The sequence below is a fragment of the Aedes aegypti genome, chromosome 1 (genome assembly GCF_002204515.2).
Source record: "Aedes aegypti strain LVP_AGWG chromosome 1, AaegL5.0 Primary Assembly, whole genome shotgun sequence".
NCBI lineage: Eukaryota > Metazoa > Arthropoda > Insecta > Diptera > Culicidae > Aedes > Aedes aegypti.
The window spans coordinates 102204631-102224849 of record NC_035107.1 but is presented as its reverse complement, the minus strand read 5'-3'; the positions used below and the strand labels follow the sequence as shown (position 1 = coordinate 102224849).

At 36.6% G+C, this 20219-nt stretch overlaps 1 protein-coding gene across 1 annotated transcript in view; it reads left to right on the top strand.

Annotated features, from left to right (window-relative positions):
* The first annotated feature begins 627 nt into the window (after window positions 1–627).
* Window positions 628–20219, top strand: part of LOC5580055 (leucine-rich repeat flightless-interacting protein 2) — a 157114-nt gene continuing 137522 nt past the window's right edge. The window contains exon 1 of the mRNA XM_021844045.1: window positions 628–1577. The gene's annotated coding sequence lies outside the window, so the exon portion shown is untranslated. The remainder of the gene's footprint in view (window positions 1578–20219) is intronic.

The following is a 20219-nucleotide window of genomic DNA, read 5'->3' as shown; positions in this document are numbered from 1 at the left end:
CGCTGAAAATTGCCGGTGCGAGTGCTTAACTTAACCCCCTAAGATGGTAGTTTTTACCACACAATTTTTTTTGCGTGTCTCTAACTCGATGGTCCCTTCAATATCGAGTAAGGGAGAGTTAAGTGTAATTGTATTTCTGAATGCTCTTTTTCAAACGTCATATACGAAGCAAAATTATGCGATCCAATCCAATCCAATCCAATCCAATCCAATCCAATCCAATCCAATCCAATCCAATCCAATCCAATCCAATCCAATCCAATCCAATCCAATCCAATCCAATCCAATCCAATCCAATCCAATCCAATCCAATCCAATCCAATCCAATCCAATCCAATCCAATCCAATCCAATCCAATCCAATCCAATCCAATCCAATCCAATCCAATCCAATCCAATCCAATCCAATCCAATCCAATCCAATCCAATCCAATCCAATCCAATCCAATCAAATTCAATGGATGGCGAAGGACGTTATCTCAAATTAGGCGAGATATTCTCGCACGGTTTTTATATTTTATACCACTTTTCCACCCCCATTTTCTGTGTGCGCCCCTGCAGTCTGACGTCAAAGTCACTGTCAAATCCAGCATCCTTTTCGGGTCGGAGTTCGGTTCGGACACCAACACAAACACATCTAGAGTTCTGTCTTTTTCACATTCGGTGGTGCGAGATTTTGGTTACTCTCAAAAATGGCATCAATTTCTACCGCGGACCGAACAAGACGGGGATTATTATTGTGAGTGGTGAAGAAAAAAAAACCGTCGGACCTGTGTGTGCGGATAATTAGGTGTATTTCTCGAACAGTAAAGTAGTTTGTGCAAAACGTCTTCGCAGGAGTAGTTTCCTTTCGCTGACAGTAAGAAGAAACCCTTTTGAGGGAGTGGAATTTGCGTAATTTCGAGTAGTTCCGGATTTGAGCAGTTTATTGTAAGATATCGAAGGTAGAAGCGAAACGCGAAGGAGGAAAAAATCCCGTCCCGTCCTCCGTGAAAGTTGTGTGCGCAAGAGGCGAGGCAAAAATTGATCCGGGAGTGCTAAGAAGAAGGTGCCACCACCAGCAGAAAAGGCAGAGAAGCAAGAAAACGGAGGATTTTTTTATCGATCGTTCGTGTTTTGTTGTTTTTTCTTCCTGCAATAGTTGGGAACTGCACCTGCCTGCAGAGCTGTTCGGGAACTGGTGGCCAATTGCGTGTGGGGGCCGGAGTCGTTTAAAGAGTGACCAGGGAACACGGGATTTGTCCGCCTATCGTCTGTGTGTCAAAGTTATCGTGAATCGAAAAAAAAAACCTCCGGAGGAGTGTGCAAAAGTGCGAAGAAAAGAAAAACGGAGAATCTCTTTGGTGGCGTAGCATGTGCTTCGAAAATCCGACCAAATTTTACTTTGCCGAGCAGGGTGCCTGAAGAAGAACCACCGGAAGAAGGCAACGGGTGGAAAATTTTTGATTACCAGTCGAAGCGGCCAGCAGCGGAAGGCAATTCAGCCAGATTCTTATTGCATTGTTGGGGATCGGGTTCTCGGGCAGCGGTGCCTCACACACACCCCGAGCGCAGCGGCCAACGCACGTAAACAGACAGGTAAGTTTCAGACGTCGTCGATGTCGGTTACTCCTCCTCATTTTCTGGTTCTGGTCGGTTTGAAGCATTCTAAGGCTGGTCAAAGTACGGCAAAACTATTTGAGTTCGAACAATATCGACTAACTTGAAGTTGGTACATGCCTTACTATTCCGATGGTTAAATCAATTTCTGGCTAATTTTTAATCTATGTATATTTTTTGTTTCTCAAACTAATTTTCATTTAATACGTAAATATTTTGCAACTAAATACCAAGCCTTCTTTGCAATTATAAAAACTGTTACAAGAACAATACCATACAATCTATTTCATGAATCCAAAAGTTATTGCGGAAAGTTAGCATATCAAACACGGTTTGAATTGTAGACTGGATTCCTACATAATATTGGAAATAAACCCTTGACAGAGCTCCTACGATGGCTTTATCGAAATCCTGGACAGTATTTTCGCAAATTCTGAAACAGCATTTCCAAATCAATCTTGACAAGATTTTGACGGAATCATTGAAGATTTATTTACTTATATATTTGATTGATCCATCTGACAGATGTCTACGAGAATAGTTACAGTAAAACGGGGTAAATAGATAAAGTCGGACGAATAGAAACGAAGAGACCTACAGTTAGAAATGCTACTGTTATGATATGATAAACTTCGAAAACCTACTGAAATATATGTTTTCTATTTGAACTAATAAGGACTGTTCATTTTATAAAGTGGACACCTTGTTTATGCTATATCTTTTTTATTTATTGATGAAATCGTAAACGGTTTTCTGTAAATCGTTCAACTACTATTCTACAATGTTATGAACATACAGAAACTTACAAAATGCTTTCGGTTGAAGAACTAAATAGTTTTTGCAAAAACTCCTAAGAAAAACTGTTCGTCAAGTTTAAGCATTATTTTACGCATGAAAAAAATCCTAAATTTAATGAACAAATTGTATGTTGGTATCCTTTACTATTCAACTTAAGGTAGAGCTTTTAAAAACATCAATAATATTCCATCAGTTCCTGACGCTGAGTCACTTTAGTGATCTATTCCTTATGGTCAAATTTGCTGATACACCATCTTTTTACTACCAGCAAAAAAGTAAAGTAATAAGCGTGTTCAAAACTGGTTTAGATTACTAAAGAAACTATATATGTATAAAAAAAGCAAAATCTTGAGTTTTAACCGCATTCTTGGATACCAAATTTACTCTTTATGGTCGTTTTATTGAAAAATCCCATACTTTTAAAATTATATACGCATGTTTATCGATTTAGAGCAAACTGTAAGCGTTTTTCTCAAAATATTTTGATAGGTAGTCTCAGAATAACACATTCTGAAAATAATACATGCAAAATAAATTTGATTTAATTCAAGCAGTGTTCCCAATCTTGATGATTGTCATTGTGCTTTGAGTGGTCTTCTGAAAATAAATTATTTGTTTTTCTATTGTGCTCAAAATATGACGTGGGGACTAAATCAGCAACTCTATGAAGGCGTAAGTTATTTTTATTATAAATACTATATTATTACTTCCGTCTGGACGTACTTTAAACCTTAAAATTCTACTCATATCAGTTCCATTTAAATTTAAGATATTTTTCTTTAAAAAAATTGATGAAAAATGATTTTATGATATCTGCAAAATTGCTTCTCCAAAAATAACTTGATATTTTTTAGCAAGCTTCTAATTGATGATGCTTTCTAAGTACAACCATTTTTTGAAAATAAAAAATATAAATTGTCGAATTTTCCTGCCGATTTTTAATAATCCTTGATTTTGATAACCTCCAAAAATCGACCGTTCTAAACGTTGTGCCTTATTAGTGTGAAATCATATTATTTTGGTAACTTTTTTATTACCACAGCATTGTACAATATTAGTCGAACGATGTACAGAAAACCGATTTCGATTTCATTGATAAATTAAAAAGATATTGCATGTCCAAAGTGTCCACTTTATAAAATGAACAGTCCTTAGCAAGGGAGTGTCATAGAAACTATTCAAATTAAAAAATTCGCGGATTTATTTTTTCAAATTAAAAGGAAAATATCAAAATCTCAACAGTTTTGATAGCTTGAATTGTTCGCTACTTTTTCCTATTTCTAACAAAGATTGTTTTACATAATTTGTCCTTTTTCCTTCGTTAAGTGAATACATTTTGATAATTCTTCACGACAGTGCGTCTGAGTTTTTACTGAAAAGTGTTTCTATACCACAATGTCTACTACCTGAAAAAAAAAACTTGGAAAGCCTGAAATTATCAGGTTTTTTTTAACCTCAAAAAACTGTAATTTTCAGGGAATTTCGACTACATTCAGATAAATTATTTTGAAACAGTATTTACATGGTAGCATAGGGTAGAATATGTTTTTTTTGTGATACAAAATCTAGTCAATCAAACAAATTTTCAATTGCGCCCAACCAGCATAAAACATGTTTAGACAAGGAAGCAAAATTTAAGATTGCCAAGTTGGTGAAGGCAAGTACAGTTCCAGTTGGGTGTCTTTCATGAGCAGTCCATAAGTTTAAAACATTCTATTGTTTTACAAACATGTTTTTGCCCATTGCGCTTGAGCTTGATTGGCTGCCCGTGGTTGCTACTCCAGTGTCGCCAGATCAGCTGCACTTACACATGGAACCAACCAGATGACTGCTTGGGACTAACAGACACTCTCAGTGTATAAGTGCTGGTCATCTTCTAATTTTATGTAACAATGACGCCTGCCACGTCAGGATGAAGACCAATGAAGGGAAGGGAAAGGATTGATGTTACATTTAAAACTGGCCCACAGTTGACAATCGAATATACCCCTGCATCTATGCCAGTTTATGTGGGAAGTTGTATTCCATACCTAGAAGAAAATAACTACTGAATACCAAATTGAGGTATTCCATACCAAATAATTTCCGATACTTACAACCTGAACGAGGTATGAATGAGCCCTGCATAAGAGGTAAAATACCTCAAATAATACCTTCTGCATATTCTACGAATACCAAGCTGATAATTAGATCAGGTATGGTAATACCTAAATAATACATGATGGATTATCATATAAAAGTGAAATTTTTCAATAGTAGTTCAATACCTCCAGCAGTCCTCAATAGCTATCGAATATCAAAATGAATTATTTTTAATTGTTTTAAACATTTTTTCCAATAAAATTATAACACCAAAATGAGGTATTAACAACTGAACAATACCTAATTATGGTATGATATCAATAATGGATTTTTTCAGTAATATCTAAAAAATAGGGAAAATTCCCTTCTCAAAAGAGATAATCCTTGAGCAATTCTTTGGCTATTTTCTTGGGAAACATCAAAAATAAATAGTAAAGATACTCCATTAGGAATCTTAGAAATACCCTTCGGAGTAATTTCTGAAAGTAACCTTAGAGAAATTCATCTTCGAAATAAGTATTCCCAAGTCCAGCATCAATTTTAGGCTAGACTTTGGAGAATGTTGCTATTTCATATGTTATTTAAAAAATATGTTTTACTGAACCAGGATTCTTCACACTTATTATATCCTTATATAAACAGAAACAAACTAAATGAGGCACAACCATATTTTTATAAGCGGTCAAAAATTGGCATATTTATAAGCATAAAAAACTAATCAGAAGCGTACCCAAGTAACCATACTACTCAAGTAGCAATTAATGCATATAAACGATGTATATAAAGCTAGCATGACTATATGTACAATTAACACTTCAGTCGTCACGCTGTTGTATTTTGTACAACACTGATAAAAAAACCTCGCTTTTCGTCCACAACACCGGCGTGGTGGTTCTGACGATGGTTAAAGTTGATTTATTGTGGGAAACGGCCCTACAAATTTCAAGTTAATGTTATGAGCTTCAACTTAAATATGGCTTTAGTGGTGCCATTTACTACCTTAAATCAACTTTCATTGAACATATACAGTGCTGTTCTGAATAATAGCAGCGCATGTCGATTTTCATACAAAATGCTCAACTTTGACATGCTGTAGCTTTGTTCCCTTTCATGCAATCTAGCTGAAATTTTCTCCACAGAACTACAAATGTGATCAATTTTGTAACTACAAAATTTCAGTTTTTTCTGAGTCCCTGCCGAAAAGTGAGACACTAGGTGAAATTTTTCGAAAAAATAGCAGTTTTTCATTTTAAAATTTTTCTTTTACAAATATTTTAAACATTTTCGGTTTAGGTGTAGGTTTGATAAGTAGGAGAAAATTGTTCCTATGGTAAGTGATATACAATTTAAAACTATAATGTCAAGCCAAAATTCAAATTTTTAAAACTGCTATTTTTTCGAACAATTTCACCTAGTATCTCACTTTCCGGCAGGGGCTTAGAAAATTTTGAAATTTTGTGTTTACAAAATTGGGCATATTTGTAGTTCTGTGGAGAAAATTTCAACTCGATTGCTTTAAAGGGAACAAAACTACAGCATGTCAAAGTTGAGCATTTTGTATGAAAATCGACATGCGCTGCTATTATTCAGAACAGCACTGTACAGTAATGCTAGTTTTACACTGTTTATATGCATAATTCTGGACAAACATTTGAAAAGGGTCCAAGAGGTCTTGAGCCTTTTTTTACAAACGCTGCTTTTGAGCCCTTCTTAGCTCGCCCACGCAAACTAACACCACTATCAGAAAGATTGGTGTTAGCTCTTCCTTATAGTGGTATTGGTGAGCGTGATCGAGTTGAATTGGGCTCAACAGCGTCTTTCAAAGCCAATGTTTACCAATGTCGATGTGCCCTTTTGAAATGTTTGTCCAGAATTTGCAGCTTGATCATCGTGGTTACTTGGGTATGCTGTCTACAAATTTAGTTGCCATTTTTGCATTCGTATATCGTGTGGCAGGTACGATGATACTTTATGCCCAGGGTAGTCAAGGAAATTTCGTCAAGCTGCGATTCGGAAATTCAGTGTTTGCGGATGCCCCCAACGGTGAGACTCCCCTTATGTGGAATCTCGTGGCAGATACGCTATTGACGATTAGCTGGCTATGATAGTAGGTATGTGCATTTGAATGCAAACATTTTGAACAAGTATGAACGTTTTACCGAGCATCCATAAAATCATTTGGAGCAACTTCTCCACTAAGATTTCATTCATCCTAATGACACAATCGTTAATGATGAACACCCCATCTAAGCGCAATAATGCCTTCGCTCGCAAAGGCTAAGGTGCCAACATCTGTGCAGAAAAAAAAACACAATTTTCTTCATTCGTGTCTTTTTTTGGCTGCAACACAAATCTAAACGACAGCAAACCCCCAATGAAACAACGAACGAACGCATCATCGCACACTGGACCATGATGGAGCAGAAATTGGGGGGCTGCTATATTTACTGTTTCTTCACCCTCTCTCTGATGAAGCAATCGAGCCAATAATTGGGCTCTTCTTTGGACGTTCTTCTTTTTATCGATACCGGGTGAGTGATGAACTATCTCCCAATTGATCGGGCTGGGGTTTGGGTTGCCTCGGATTCGTTGCCCCCTTGCGAGATTCATTACTGTGCGTAGTTTTGCTCATTATCATTGTTTTTTTACTGAACCACCAGGGAAGACTTCTTTTCCATATTCTCCACGAGGAAGGCGCGGCTTCTTGACCATCAAAAGCAATGTTAAAAGGCCTAGAGACCGCTCTGAAAAAATAAAAAATTTTGCCCATTCCAAGAAAATTCTGAATTTTTCTGAGATATGTTTTTCCAATTAAAAACACAAGGAATCGTTACTATCCATTACAAATTCGATGATTTTCAGAACCTAGCTTCACGCTAGATTGTTAATTAGGAATCTCGATTTTCTCACTAACAATTTAGTAGTATAAATCAGATGATTCACTGTGCGGAAATCCTAGAGTCACCCTTCCTCGTGATCTTTTCTTCGCATAACATTTTCGAAATTTGTTTTTATTGTGGTCTTTGTCTGTGAGGAAGAAATGCAATTCAAAGCTGAATGAAAGTGAAAGTTAATTGCTAAGCATTGTCACGGAAAAGTAATTGGCGTAAATAATAATATTTCAATTACGACTGCTTGTTATAACAACCTCTGACAGTTTTGTAATTATAAATTATGTAAGCTCAACAAGCTGAACGATCAGATCTCCATCGCTTTGATTGTTTTTCGAATTTTATTAATCTTTCATTGAACCATTTATCATTGATTTGTGTTTGATTCCAACTTTAAACGTATTGCACAATAATGTAACGGTTGAATAGAGATGCCAAATAATCGTTTTGTAGTGAAATTTGCTGAAAAGTTACGCGTATTCTCAGTGAGAATTGAACACCAGACTTCCCATGCTCTATACAAGCGCGTTACGCAGCAAGAAATCTGAATTAGATTTCAACTCAATCGCGTAGTTATCTTTGGTAAAGTATACTTCCGAAAAAAATCCATGTAACTTTTTTCGCAAATTTCACTTTACGGAAGATCTCTAACGTCTCTTATTTAAGCAAAACGGGCTCCAAGGTCTCTCTTTTTATTATTTTGCTTGCAGTGAATCTTGCTGTCAAGTTCAAGAGGTTCCAGGGGAACCTATGGGGACTATTATGTGAATGTATCACTGATTCTTCAAGAATTTTTTTTCAGATACCTTGAGGAAGCACGGTGAACTCTTGTAGTATTTTCTATGTAGATGTTTGGCACTGATTCCGGAACTCCTCCAGAAGTCCTCTAGTGATTCGTCCACCAATTCTCCCAGAATTCTTCCAGCGGTGTTTCAATGGACGCTTAGACGAATTCTTACAGAAGTCAGCTCCAGAAAACCTTGAGTACTCCAACGCTTATATCTCCAGTAAATTTCACAAGAATCGCTGTGAAAATTTTCCCAGAGTAGCTTAGAGTTTCCTCCAGGTGTTGTCCAATTAAGAGATCTTCTAAAGATAATTACACGAGTTTTTCCAACAAATTCCACAAAGCCTTATTTCATTGGTTTTGAAGAAATATGTCCAGAGATTTTCCAGGAAAATCTACAATGATTTCTACGAAAATTTCACCAGTTATCCTTCAAGGCATTTCCTTCAAGAATTCATTCACATTTACCTCCAGACATTATCCAGAAAAATATGGAAATATATTGAATAGGAAAAAAAGCATTAATGTTCGATCTACAAGAATTCTGTTCAAATTTTGTTACAAAAAAGGTCAAAATGAATCCCCTCTAAGACTGCCTCTAGAGTCCAAAAGTTCTTTCAGAAAGCTTTGTGGGTGACAGTCAGTGTTACTTTATAACTAAATCAAGTTGTATCATTTGAATTTTATGGTTTTCTCTTGGTACTAAAAGATAAGGAGGTTCTGCGCCCATTTGATTTATAGCTGAGGTGCTCAACTCAACCGGGATATAGAATCAAGAATCAAGAATCAACAATCAATCATCTAGAATCGAGCAACGAGAATCGAGAATCAGGAAACAGGAGGAATCAAGAGAAATCAGGAATCAGGTATCAGGAGGAATCAGAAATCAGGAGGAATCAGGAATCAGAAGGAATCTGGAATCAGGAGGAATCTGGAATCAGCAGGAATCTGGAATCAAGAGGAATCAGGGGCAATCAGGAATCAGGAATCAGCAGGAATCAGGAGGAATGAGGAATCATGAGGAATCAGGAATCAGAAGGAATCAGGAATCAGGAGGAATCAGCAGGAATCAAGAATCAGGAGGAATCAGGAATCAGGAGGAATCAGGAATCAGAAGGAATCTGGAATCAGGAGGAATCTGGAATCAGCAGGAATCTGGAATCAGGAGAAATCAGGAATCAGGGGGAATCAGGAATCAGAAGGAATCAGGAATAAGAAGGAATCAGGAATCATGGAGAATCAGGAGGAATCAGGAATCAGGAGGAATCAGGAATCAGCAGGAATCAGGAGGAATCAGGAATCATGAGGAATCAGGAATCTGGAGGAATTAGGAATCTGGAGGAATTAGGAATCTGGAGGAATTAGGAATCAGGAGGAATCAAGAATCAGGAAACAGGAATCAGGAATCAGAAGGAATCTAAAATCAAGAGGAATCAGAAATCAGCAGGAATCAGGAATCAGGAGGAATCATGGATCAGGGGGAATCAGGAATCAGGAATCAGGAGGAATCAGGAATCAGCAGGAATCAGGAATCATGAAGAATCAGGAATCAGGAATCATGAGGAATCACGAATCAGGAGGAATCAGGAATCAGGAGGAATCAGTAATCAGAAGGAATCTGGAATCTGGAGGAATCAAAAATCAGCAGGAATCTGGAATCAGGAGGAATCTGTAATCAGGTTAAATCAGTAGGAATCAGGAATCATGAGGAATCAGGAATCAGGAGAAATCAGGAATCAGGAGGAATCATGAATCAGCAGTAATCAAGAATCAGGAAACAGGAATCAGCAGCAATCAAGAATCAGGAGGAATCAGGAGTCAAGAGGAATCAGAAATCAAGAGGAATCATGAATCATGAGGAATCAGGAATCAGGAGGAATCTGTAATCAGGAGGAATCTGTAATCAGGAGGAATCAGGAATCAGGAGGAATCTGTAATTAGAAGGAATCAGGAGGAATCTGAATTAGAAGGAATCAGGAGGAATCAGGAATCAGGAGTAAAGAGGAATCAGGAATCAGCAGGAATCAAGAATCAGGAAACAGGAATCAGGAATCAGAAGGAATCTGGAATCAGGAGGAATCTGGAATCAGGAGGAATCAGGAATCAGGAGGAATCAGAAATCAGGATGAAGGAATCGGGAATCAGGAATCAGGAGGATGAAGGAGGAATCAGGAATCAGGAATCAGGAGGAATCAGGAGGAATCAGGAATCAGCAAGAATAAGGAATCAGGAGTAATCAGGAGAAATCAGGAATCAGAGGGAATCATCAGGAATCAGCAGGAATCAGGAGTCAAGAGGAATCAGGAATCAGGAGGAATCAGGAATCGGGAGGAATCAGGAATCAGGAGGAATCAGGAATCAGGAGGAATCAGGAATCAGGTGAATCAGGAGAAACAGGAGAATTAGGAGAAACAAAATAATTAGGAAAATCAGGAGAATCAGGAAATCTGGAGAATCAAGAGAAATAGGAGAATTAGAAGACTCAGGAGAATCAGGATAAGCAGAAGAACCAGGAGAATAATTAGAAACAGGAGAATCAGTAATCAGGAATAATTAATAAAGAATAAAGTTATATCAAATGTTACTTTCTGAAATAACCCTATAATTTAAAAAACACCAATAATTCTCAAAAAAAAAATTCTTGGTATTTTTCTGGAGACATCCCTGGAACAATTATTGGAATTTAAAAAAAAGTTCTTGGAAAACTTCTTAAACAAAATCTGGGATAATTTATGAAGGAATCTCAGAAGTGGAAAACGATGATAGAATCATTCATGGAGAACTTAGAACTTCCTTGAAAACCTTCTGAAAGAAAATTCAGAGGAATTCCCGATGGAATCTTTGGGATAACCTATGTAGTTTAAGGTATCTAAAACGAAACTTTTGGAGGGGTTCCTTAGGAAGTTCGTAAAAATTACAAGATGAACTCCTGAAGAAATCTTTAGAGTGGTATTTGAAGTAAACTTTGGGTAAATACCTGAATCAATTTCTGAAGAAAATAATGAAATATACATACAGTAATACGAGCAGTAATATTTCTTGAGCAAATGTCTGGTAAGATTCTCTGAGGAATAAAACTCTTATTTCGTGGATCATGTTAAGTTTCTTTTTGTTTTCTTGGTTCACATTTGGCCTCTTTTTTGGTGTATTTTTGGTTTGTGTTTGGTTTATTTTTTCAGGCAAGACACTTAGTCGCGATGATAATGTTTCGAAAATCCCGGTCAACCAGTCAGTGATTTTCGATAGCGATCGATATAAATTCGTTTTGAACCGTTAGCGATCGCCATCGCTGGTCAAAGATCTATAAAGAATTATGAAGACTGGTTGGTCGGGATCTTGGGTTTGAAAAAGGATAGAAAGTCCAGATGAACGTTTGTAAGATTACAGAAATATCTTCAGTTGTGAATACAAAAGCAGTAATGAATACGATTTGAAGATTTCAAATCACTAATGCAGAGTACTCATTCAAAAATTAACATTTGGGCAACTTGACACTGCGGTATTGTCACACTACTGTCGTCATCGTCTCCTCCACATTGTATGACTAAAGCGAAATCCCAAAAATTCGAGAAAAAAAGGCAATAAAAATAAAACGCACTTGGCATCGGGGCTGAAGACCGAAAACAGAACACAAGCCATTCGTCCCGATGAGAGTAGATTCCTTCGCAGATGTTTGGTCGTTTTATGCAAGCGATGACGACGACGACCTCTTTTGCCGTTGATGCCAAGTCTCTTATTGTATCCCGGTAGAACTAGTCGATACTGCGACACAATGATACGTAACGTGACAACGTGCGTAGTGTAAGGCGTACCCGAAGTGGCTGTTCAGTTTTTTGAGTTTTTTTTTCGGGTGAATGTCGTTCGTCGCGACGCTTATCAGGCAAAGAAAGTAACTAAACCATCTTGAATGCACCGTACTTTCGCGTTGCATTGTGTCAATTTTTCTCAAATTGTTAACCCGTTCAACCCCAGCCTCGAATTGAGAGTAAAAAAAAACTCCAACATTACATTTATCATCAAAATTGTACCAAATTTCTACTTTTTTAAAACTTTTATATTATTTAGATCATTTTTGTTAAAGTGAACTTAATAATATTCTTGAGAAAGCCCTTTCTGACGAATGCCAGATAAGGTTCTATTTTTCATAATGATTACTTGGGCTGGAGAAAATCCAAATAAATCATTTATTTCATTTTTGATCTCTGCAGGTGATTTATAGTCACTTGAGAGACCTTTCAAGACGACCTTGAGCAAACGTACAGCTTTGTCGTCATAAGTAAGAAAAAATGTGCCTTTTCTCTTTAAGATGTTTGAGAAAAAGTTCGCGATCTTTAAGAGTTTCCGGCAAAACGCGACAGTCTCCTTTCTTTGCGATTTGGAAAAGAACCTTGATTCCCATAATGGAGTTCAAAATATTCTGCCTCAATCCTTCAAATTCGGAACAACTGACCACTATTAGCGGCACTCTTTTGTTTCCTCACTTGAAGTAAAGACTGTACTTGAGGCTGCTTTGATTTGTTGATTTCGATGCAATTATCAACATTAACCATTTCAACCTTGGAAGAAATTCACCCTTACGTTTGTTCGTCGTTGCAACCATGTTTAATGAATAAATGTCATCGTTGAAACATAGAAATGTCGGTATTAAAGTCAAAATTAGTATGGGAATGTGAAAAGACTGTTGTCGTTATAGAGAGATTTGTCGCAATAAAAGTTTCTGTTATCTATTAATGATGGAAGTGAAAACAGCGAATTACATCAATATCTCAAACATATTTCACATAACTGTGCAAACGCCAACAAAGCATTCGCAATATAAATACCACCAATTATCGCCACCGATGTTCGGGGTCCACCTATATAAACATTTGTACCTAAATACAAACGCTGGTGACGATAGTGCCAAACTGTTCGTCGTCGTCGTCGCCGTCTTCGCTCGCGTATCGCCTCCTCAACTCGGTCAACTGCGGCCAACACACTTCCGTAAATTTCCTGTTGATCTCGAGTTTTCTAGTTGCTCGCTTGCCAGTACAATCATCTACACAGCACCCAGACGCAGCACTATCACGGTGCGTCTTATGGCGTAATTAAAAAAAACACATCAAAACTTTAAACTCCATTGGTATAATTGTTCTACACCCCTGGACCGAGTACTAAATTTTGAGTTACGCCCCTTCTGAAGCAGTAACCGACGAAATTGTTGATTATGAGTACTGTAAGACGGGATAACTTTAAAGTTTGTTGGAAAAAATCTGACAACTGCATTCTTTTTTAAAGAGTTTTGTTTTATATATTCATAACAAGTACTGGTATCTTAGTTATCAGTTTAAAGATTGCATAATGATTCATTTTAAAAGCTCCCATAGTTATTCATATGATTGAAAGTCAATTTTCGGTTTTGGGGTAACTTTGATCATGGGTATGTAAACGCATGGGATTCCTCAATCAAGCTACTGTTTCAAATCGTTGCAGTTGGAACTGGATTCGAGAATCTTCATAAAGAACGTAGCTAAACGTGGCCCTAATTTGTAAAAATGCTTTCCGCTAAGAGATTTGAGACCGTATTCCAGTTCTACTATAAATAGATTGTCAAGGATAAGTGACAAACTCTTTGAAAAATGCTAAAATATAATCAATTTTAAATAGCTCTAACATGAAATGTCATACTAATATTCTTTATTTTTGGGTTCGTTTTTTTTTGTTGGGTGACTGGTGAAAATGATTGAGAAAAACACACATACACACATAGATGTTCATTTGCTCTATATACAGAAACTCTTAAATTCGTCACAGCAAAAACATAATTTTTACATGTACTTAATGAGTGATTTTTGCTTGGTTCAACTGATTTGGAGTAAGGCATGTGGAATCAATCTTTTCAAGTGCTTGCAGTGTTTATTTCATCAAACATATTTATAAAACCTCCTTGCATAAAAAAAGTAACACATTACGTATTAAGGATAAAAAATACCAATGTAGGGTGCCGGTACCAATGGTTGTATTGCACCAGTAGATTGGACTATGAAATAAAACGTACATTTTTCGATAAAAACGACATGCGCAATTTTTGGTGGAAGGATCATCTCTAGTTTAGCCGATTTGCCAAATTTCAGCTTTTTATGTTATCAGATTTCATCAGATATAAATAATTAAGTTTACGCAAAAAATTGCTTCCTTGCACCAGCAGATGCCGTCGTGTTCCAGTAGTGGATCAACTGACGGAAGCAGTTCTTCAAATAGATATATAAAAATAAGTAAATGTCCCAGAGATGATTTTTATGCTTCATTCGAAAGATTCTAGTTGCTGATACGATATTAATATTAATATTAATATTAACAAATATTCAATCTATTTAAAAATGAATTATTTTGTTTAAAATTCCTCTATGACTTTGAAACGTTCTCAAAACCCGCTTGTGAACCGATTGTCGTATTTTTTTAAAGTTTATATATTCCGAAAATTGACAGCTACTTGTCGACGTCATTCGTATCCATCTCGAACAAATTTCAGATATTTTTTCAAACTCAGCAATCATGGTGCTACTATATAAGGGTACCGATTGACACCTCAATTTTCATAAGTAATTTGTCTTCCAATAAATCTAGTAACATCTAGTTTATGGCTCAAGAATCCATCATTCAATCATCAGCAGTGAATCAAATTGTCATCAAAACAGACGAAAAACAAACAACAAAGCAAGCTCGCTCACAAGCCTTTTGTCCCAACTGATGCGGATAAGGATACAATCCAAAGCAAAATTGTCATGACAATCACAGAGCGCAACATTGTTGCAACCTTTTCAACTCGCGATTATTCAGTTATTTTAAATACAAAACCATTTTTTTATAGATGCTATTCGATAATGTGTCAATGTTTACCAACACGGAGAAAGTTCTCGAAAAATGCAATGCGAAGCCCAGAAAATCGCTGTGAACGTGGTGATCGATCCTTGTCATATTCTGTTCAAGTGGTGATAAACTGATGTTGCGGAATAATGTTGTTGCAACAAGAATAGGAGATGACAATGTCTTTGTTGCTGCATGTCGGGTGACAATTGATTCACTGATCATCAGCAATCATCAAATATGGAAAACCAGTTTTTTCGTTCAATTTTCAAGAATTCAGCATGAAAATTCATCATTGTATTACAAATAGCAAGTGTAATTCAATGATAGAATTTCCTCAACTTTGCTTCAATTTTGAGCAAAAAAAAAATGGTTCTGAAATAATAAATCTTCGAGTTGGTTTTCTAAATTTGTAAAACGATGATGATTATTTTCCTCTTAAAAGTAACAGACTAGATTTTTTTCATTCCGGAAGTAATCCGGATATAACATCTAGGATGGAACTCTAGACTTTTTCATAAGGGCACCTGAAACCTATTTCAGAAGAAACTGGTACAAATCATATTCAGACACTCATACGCATGTTCAATATCGCGGTTCAAATTTCATGATTTTTCATTCCGATTTTTATGAGAATCAAAAGCGCCAACAATTACATTTGGTTGGTTCCGGTATGGTGTAATGTGAACATTTTCATAAAAAAATCATAAAATTAATTTCATAAATGCATAATTAACATAAAATTATTGAATCTGAATACTTGGAACCATTTCCGATACGTCCAACCGCAATCCAGTGATTTCTCCAGGGATATCGCCAGAGATTCCTCCGGGATTTCGTAGAGGAAAAACTTTTGATCGCAACCAGGTTTTTTAGACTGATTCCGTTAGAGCTCTATTAATACCTTCAGCAATTCCTGCAGTAATTATGCCAGGAATTCCTTCAAGGATTATTCCAGGGATTTATCTAGGAATATCTCTACAGGGATTACTCTAGAGATCTCGCAAAACGTTTCTTAAGGAGTTCCTGCAGGAATGCCTCCAGAAAAATCTTAGGAACTTTTCCAGCATTTTTTGCAGGAACTGCTCCAGAGATTCCTCCAGGGTCTTGTTACCGTTGAGATACGCCAACTTTGTTAGTTATTTGTTAAGAACAGGTTTGTTAATTTGTTAGTATAGTAAATATTATATTGTGTTAATTTTTATTCTTCTGTTTGTTAAATGTTAGTAAACTGTTAGAATATTATTATCTATAAGAACAAAATTTGTTAACACACTATCACCACACACTGAACAAGTCTAAGACAACACACATAAGAGTGAGCCAAAAAGGGGAGTCAAAACTGAAAAAGCAGTTTTTTTTAAATAGACAAATCAAAGAAAATAAAAACACACCGCTCTTTTATTTGCTAAAAAAAAGAGGCTGTGTGTTTTTATTTTCATCAATTTGTTGTTTTAAAAGAAGAAAACTGCTTTTTCAGTTATTACTTTCGTTTCATTTTCTCTTGCGCCTTCATAACTGTGAAAGTGCTCATAAGAACACAACGCTTATAAGCAGGCTCTGTCCTAATTGGGACGTAACGCCAGAAAATAGAAAAATAAGACGAAACTCAAAATTGCAACCAAAAACTTACACATAATTTGATCCTTGAGACACACAATTTATTTTTGTGACGCTGTTAACTTTTAAATGAGAATATTTGTTTGTTGTCTAGAGTAGACAAGGTGTGCTCAATCTGTTGAGCAGTGTTTTTGTAAATAATTTTCGGCAACCTGAAGTGGGCTGGTCACTCAGTGTGAATGTTTATGAAGAAATGAGGCTAATCCAGTTGAGATGCATACAGAGACCGGTGATTTCGTAAACATTGGCAATCACACAACCATCCCGCAGTAAAAAAGGGCGTATGAGAAACCCAACAGTTTAGAAAACTTCAAAGAATATCGACGAAGAATAGACTCTGGGATCAGCGTGAAGCTGAGCTGTTGTTCTAACATCGAAAGCAAAAATATGATAATATCCACAACAAAACACAATTCATAATCGTATTCAAAAAGGTTGTCTTTAAAGTATCCATCGCCAAAATCTAGAAGTGCCAAAAATGAAATCCCACGGTACATATCAATCGGCTCTGTTATGCCTCATTACGCTTGAGCCTGCAAAACATGATTGAATTTCTTGATGTAATTTGCAATAGAGATGATTTTGGCTATTGAAATTCAACATTAATGAACTACAAGTTAACGATTTCGGATTTGGTTACATCCACAATTTCGTCACAATCACGGATCACAATTTCGTCCATTTTTTTTAATCAGTTTAGAGATGTAGAACGTTTGAAGTTCTGTTTTGTTTTTATAATAATAGAAAATGACGCTCCGTGACTACAACATACGATAGGCATAGCTCTCTTGCCTTCGGATCCGAGTGAGCGTATGTTCCTCCTACCTGCTGGTTGGCCGCTGCGACTCCAAGGGGCTAATAAAACACCCGTTCGATCCGAAACGGGTTATCTGACTTTGGCTCAGCTCACATGCCCGGTCGACCCGGTCTTCGGTCGATCGATCGGTTCACTGTTGTTGTTGCTGTGTGTATAGAGTGTGAGATTATAGACGCAATTCAAATTAATTTCGCTTTTCTTACCCGTTTCTTTTCCTTTCTTTTTTTTTATTCCATTTCATTCATTGGCCTTACCGCAGAGACTCGTGTGTGGATTTCAATCTTTCGTCAGGTACTTAAAAGCCGAAAACACCTCTTCAGCCCACTTCCATCCGCCTCTCTAGCACTCTCACGCATCCCCCCATAAGCCATCCAACAACTGCTTCGCTGCCTTGAGTTGGCTTTCATTCAAGAAAATCAGTTTTCATCCGTTCATTCAGAGCTCGCTACGCTGCTACGGCTCGGCAAAAGAGGGGCATGTGTGTAAATTCACAACAATACCTGAACAGGTGACTTGACTACTAAAAAAGCCGAGCCGATTGTGAAGCAAAACAAGGCGAAACGGGGAAAAAACGAGAATGAATCTAATGCAAGACAAATAATACAAACCTAGCAGAACGACAACGCACTTGCAGGCAGCAGATAGACAAAGCGACGCGACATCAATACCGCAACGCGTCTGTTGAGGAGTCTTGGGAAACCATCGATCATAAGACGACGGGCTTTTGAATGGGTCATCGTAGGAATTTCAGGCGGAACAAGAAAAATGTACGTAGATATGTGAGTTGGGGTGAACTGACTTTGTGTTGTTGAAGCTGATTAATAATTACCAAAAAAACGTGAATAATTTAGTGTATATTATTAATTGAGTTTTTAAAATCAGTGATGTCAAACATCTTTGATGGCGTACGACACAGGCCTCTCCGCCAAAGGACGAAGCCTGTGTGTCATCTGTAGTAGATAGCAAAAAAAAAATGGATATATTTTCTTGCAAAAATTGGAAGATTTCTCCTACTGCCGCCTAAACTCAACTTAAAATATTCCCACATAAACCAAAAGCACTTTATTTGAAACCTTCAAGTACATGTTGTCACGATGAGAGACGTTCTAATTAATTGGTCAGATTAAATTACGTATCTCAGGCTCATGCTAGATAAACATTTAACTTTCAAAAATGACATTGAGGGAATTCAAGACAAACAAATATATAAAACATCTGCATCAACTTATTAATAGAAAATCGAAACTTTGCCATAATAACAAGTTTTTGACCTTTAAAAAATCTTCAAGCTGGCCATGTTGAATGCTGTATCAATATGGACTAGCTGTTGTAATACCAGGAAGAAAGCTCCGCAGAGGATTCACAATAAAATTTTGGAAATGATTCTGAAGCTCCCTCCCTGGTATAGTACTAATGAGTTACATAGAATATCCAATGTTGAAACATTGAAACAAATGTCGAATAAAATTAATGATTAATGCGTTATGTATTTTGGTGAAGTTAAGCAAAGTTAATTGAAAGCGATGTTCTTTTTTATAAGCAGGTGAAATCAACACACCTGTAAAATGTAAAATGTTAATAAAAGCTTAATTTAGTTTTACCAAATTAGGATGATGGTGTTGCCTAACCCAGAACACCTAGATATAAGGAATGATTGTAATGTCTGGAATGATACCCCAAGTAACCACTAGTACGCTAATTCACCTTTTTGATGTTGTAGGACTATTATACGACTAATATAGGGTATGTTAGCTATATAAGTGTATTATATTAGCACGCAGGTCGAATTAAAGTGCTATTTATTTACTTGGGACTAATAAAGGAATTAAAAAAAAAAAGTTTATAATAAAAATCTTAAGCAGTAAAAAGTCGATAGTTAAGTTAAAATAGAACATTTCCAAATCTCCAAAGCTTACATCAGAAGTATCCATTGGGATTTCAAATTTAGAAAAAGAAGATATTTACTGGAATTACACGAATAAAAATCTGATCCCCACACCATGATTTACAAGTCATGAAATTCATAAATTGGTTAGGCTGTGATATCAGGACGACAAATCATTTTTTTTTATCTTTATTAAGGAGATTTTTAGCCCTGGGCTAGTTCATCTCGGGACCAACGGCTTTACTTCCACTACACCAGGTCCGTCCCCGACAAATCATGGTTCTTAGAGTCATAATCATGATTCTTCATAAATGTATCATCCAGAGTGACAACACATAGCGGTGCACTTTGCTTCAAGTCATTCGCATCGATCACCCATCATTCATCACGATTGATTGGTACTGTGGTAAAGTACGTGGCTCTCAATCAGAAGGATCTTGGTTCGAATCTTGCTCTACCAAATTTTGTTATTTTTTTGTTTTCATTTTATCGGGTTGACTGACAGAAATATAAATAGATCCGAAATGGATACGCGAATCATGATTTTCGAGCATTCGATGCATAATTTCGACAACTCAGCTGCAACTTGTGTCGCGTTACGACAATCTGACTCATTGATATCGTTAGTCCAAATCATGGTGTATTTTCATAAGATGAAAACACACTGGAATCATGATAACCGGGTGCATAATCATGGTTTTGGATTCTGATTTCTACCCGTGTATTCAAACAAGTGATTCCTGTAGGAACTGTTTTCAAAGGTTTAGTTTTCAAAGTTTTCTTAGGCGAATGTCACAAGGAATTGTTATAACTGGGATTATTCTGAAATTCATACAAAAAAATGTGCGTATTTTCAAAGATTTTCCTGGAATTAGTTGAGAAGTTTTGACGCTAA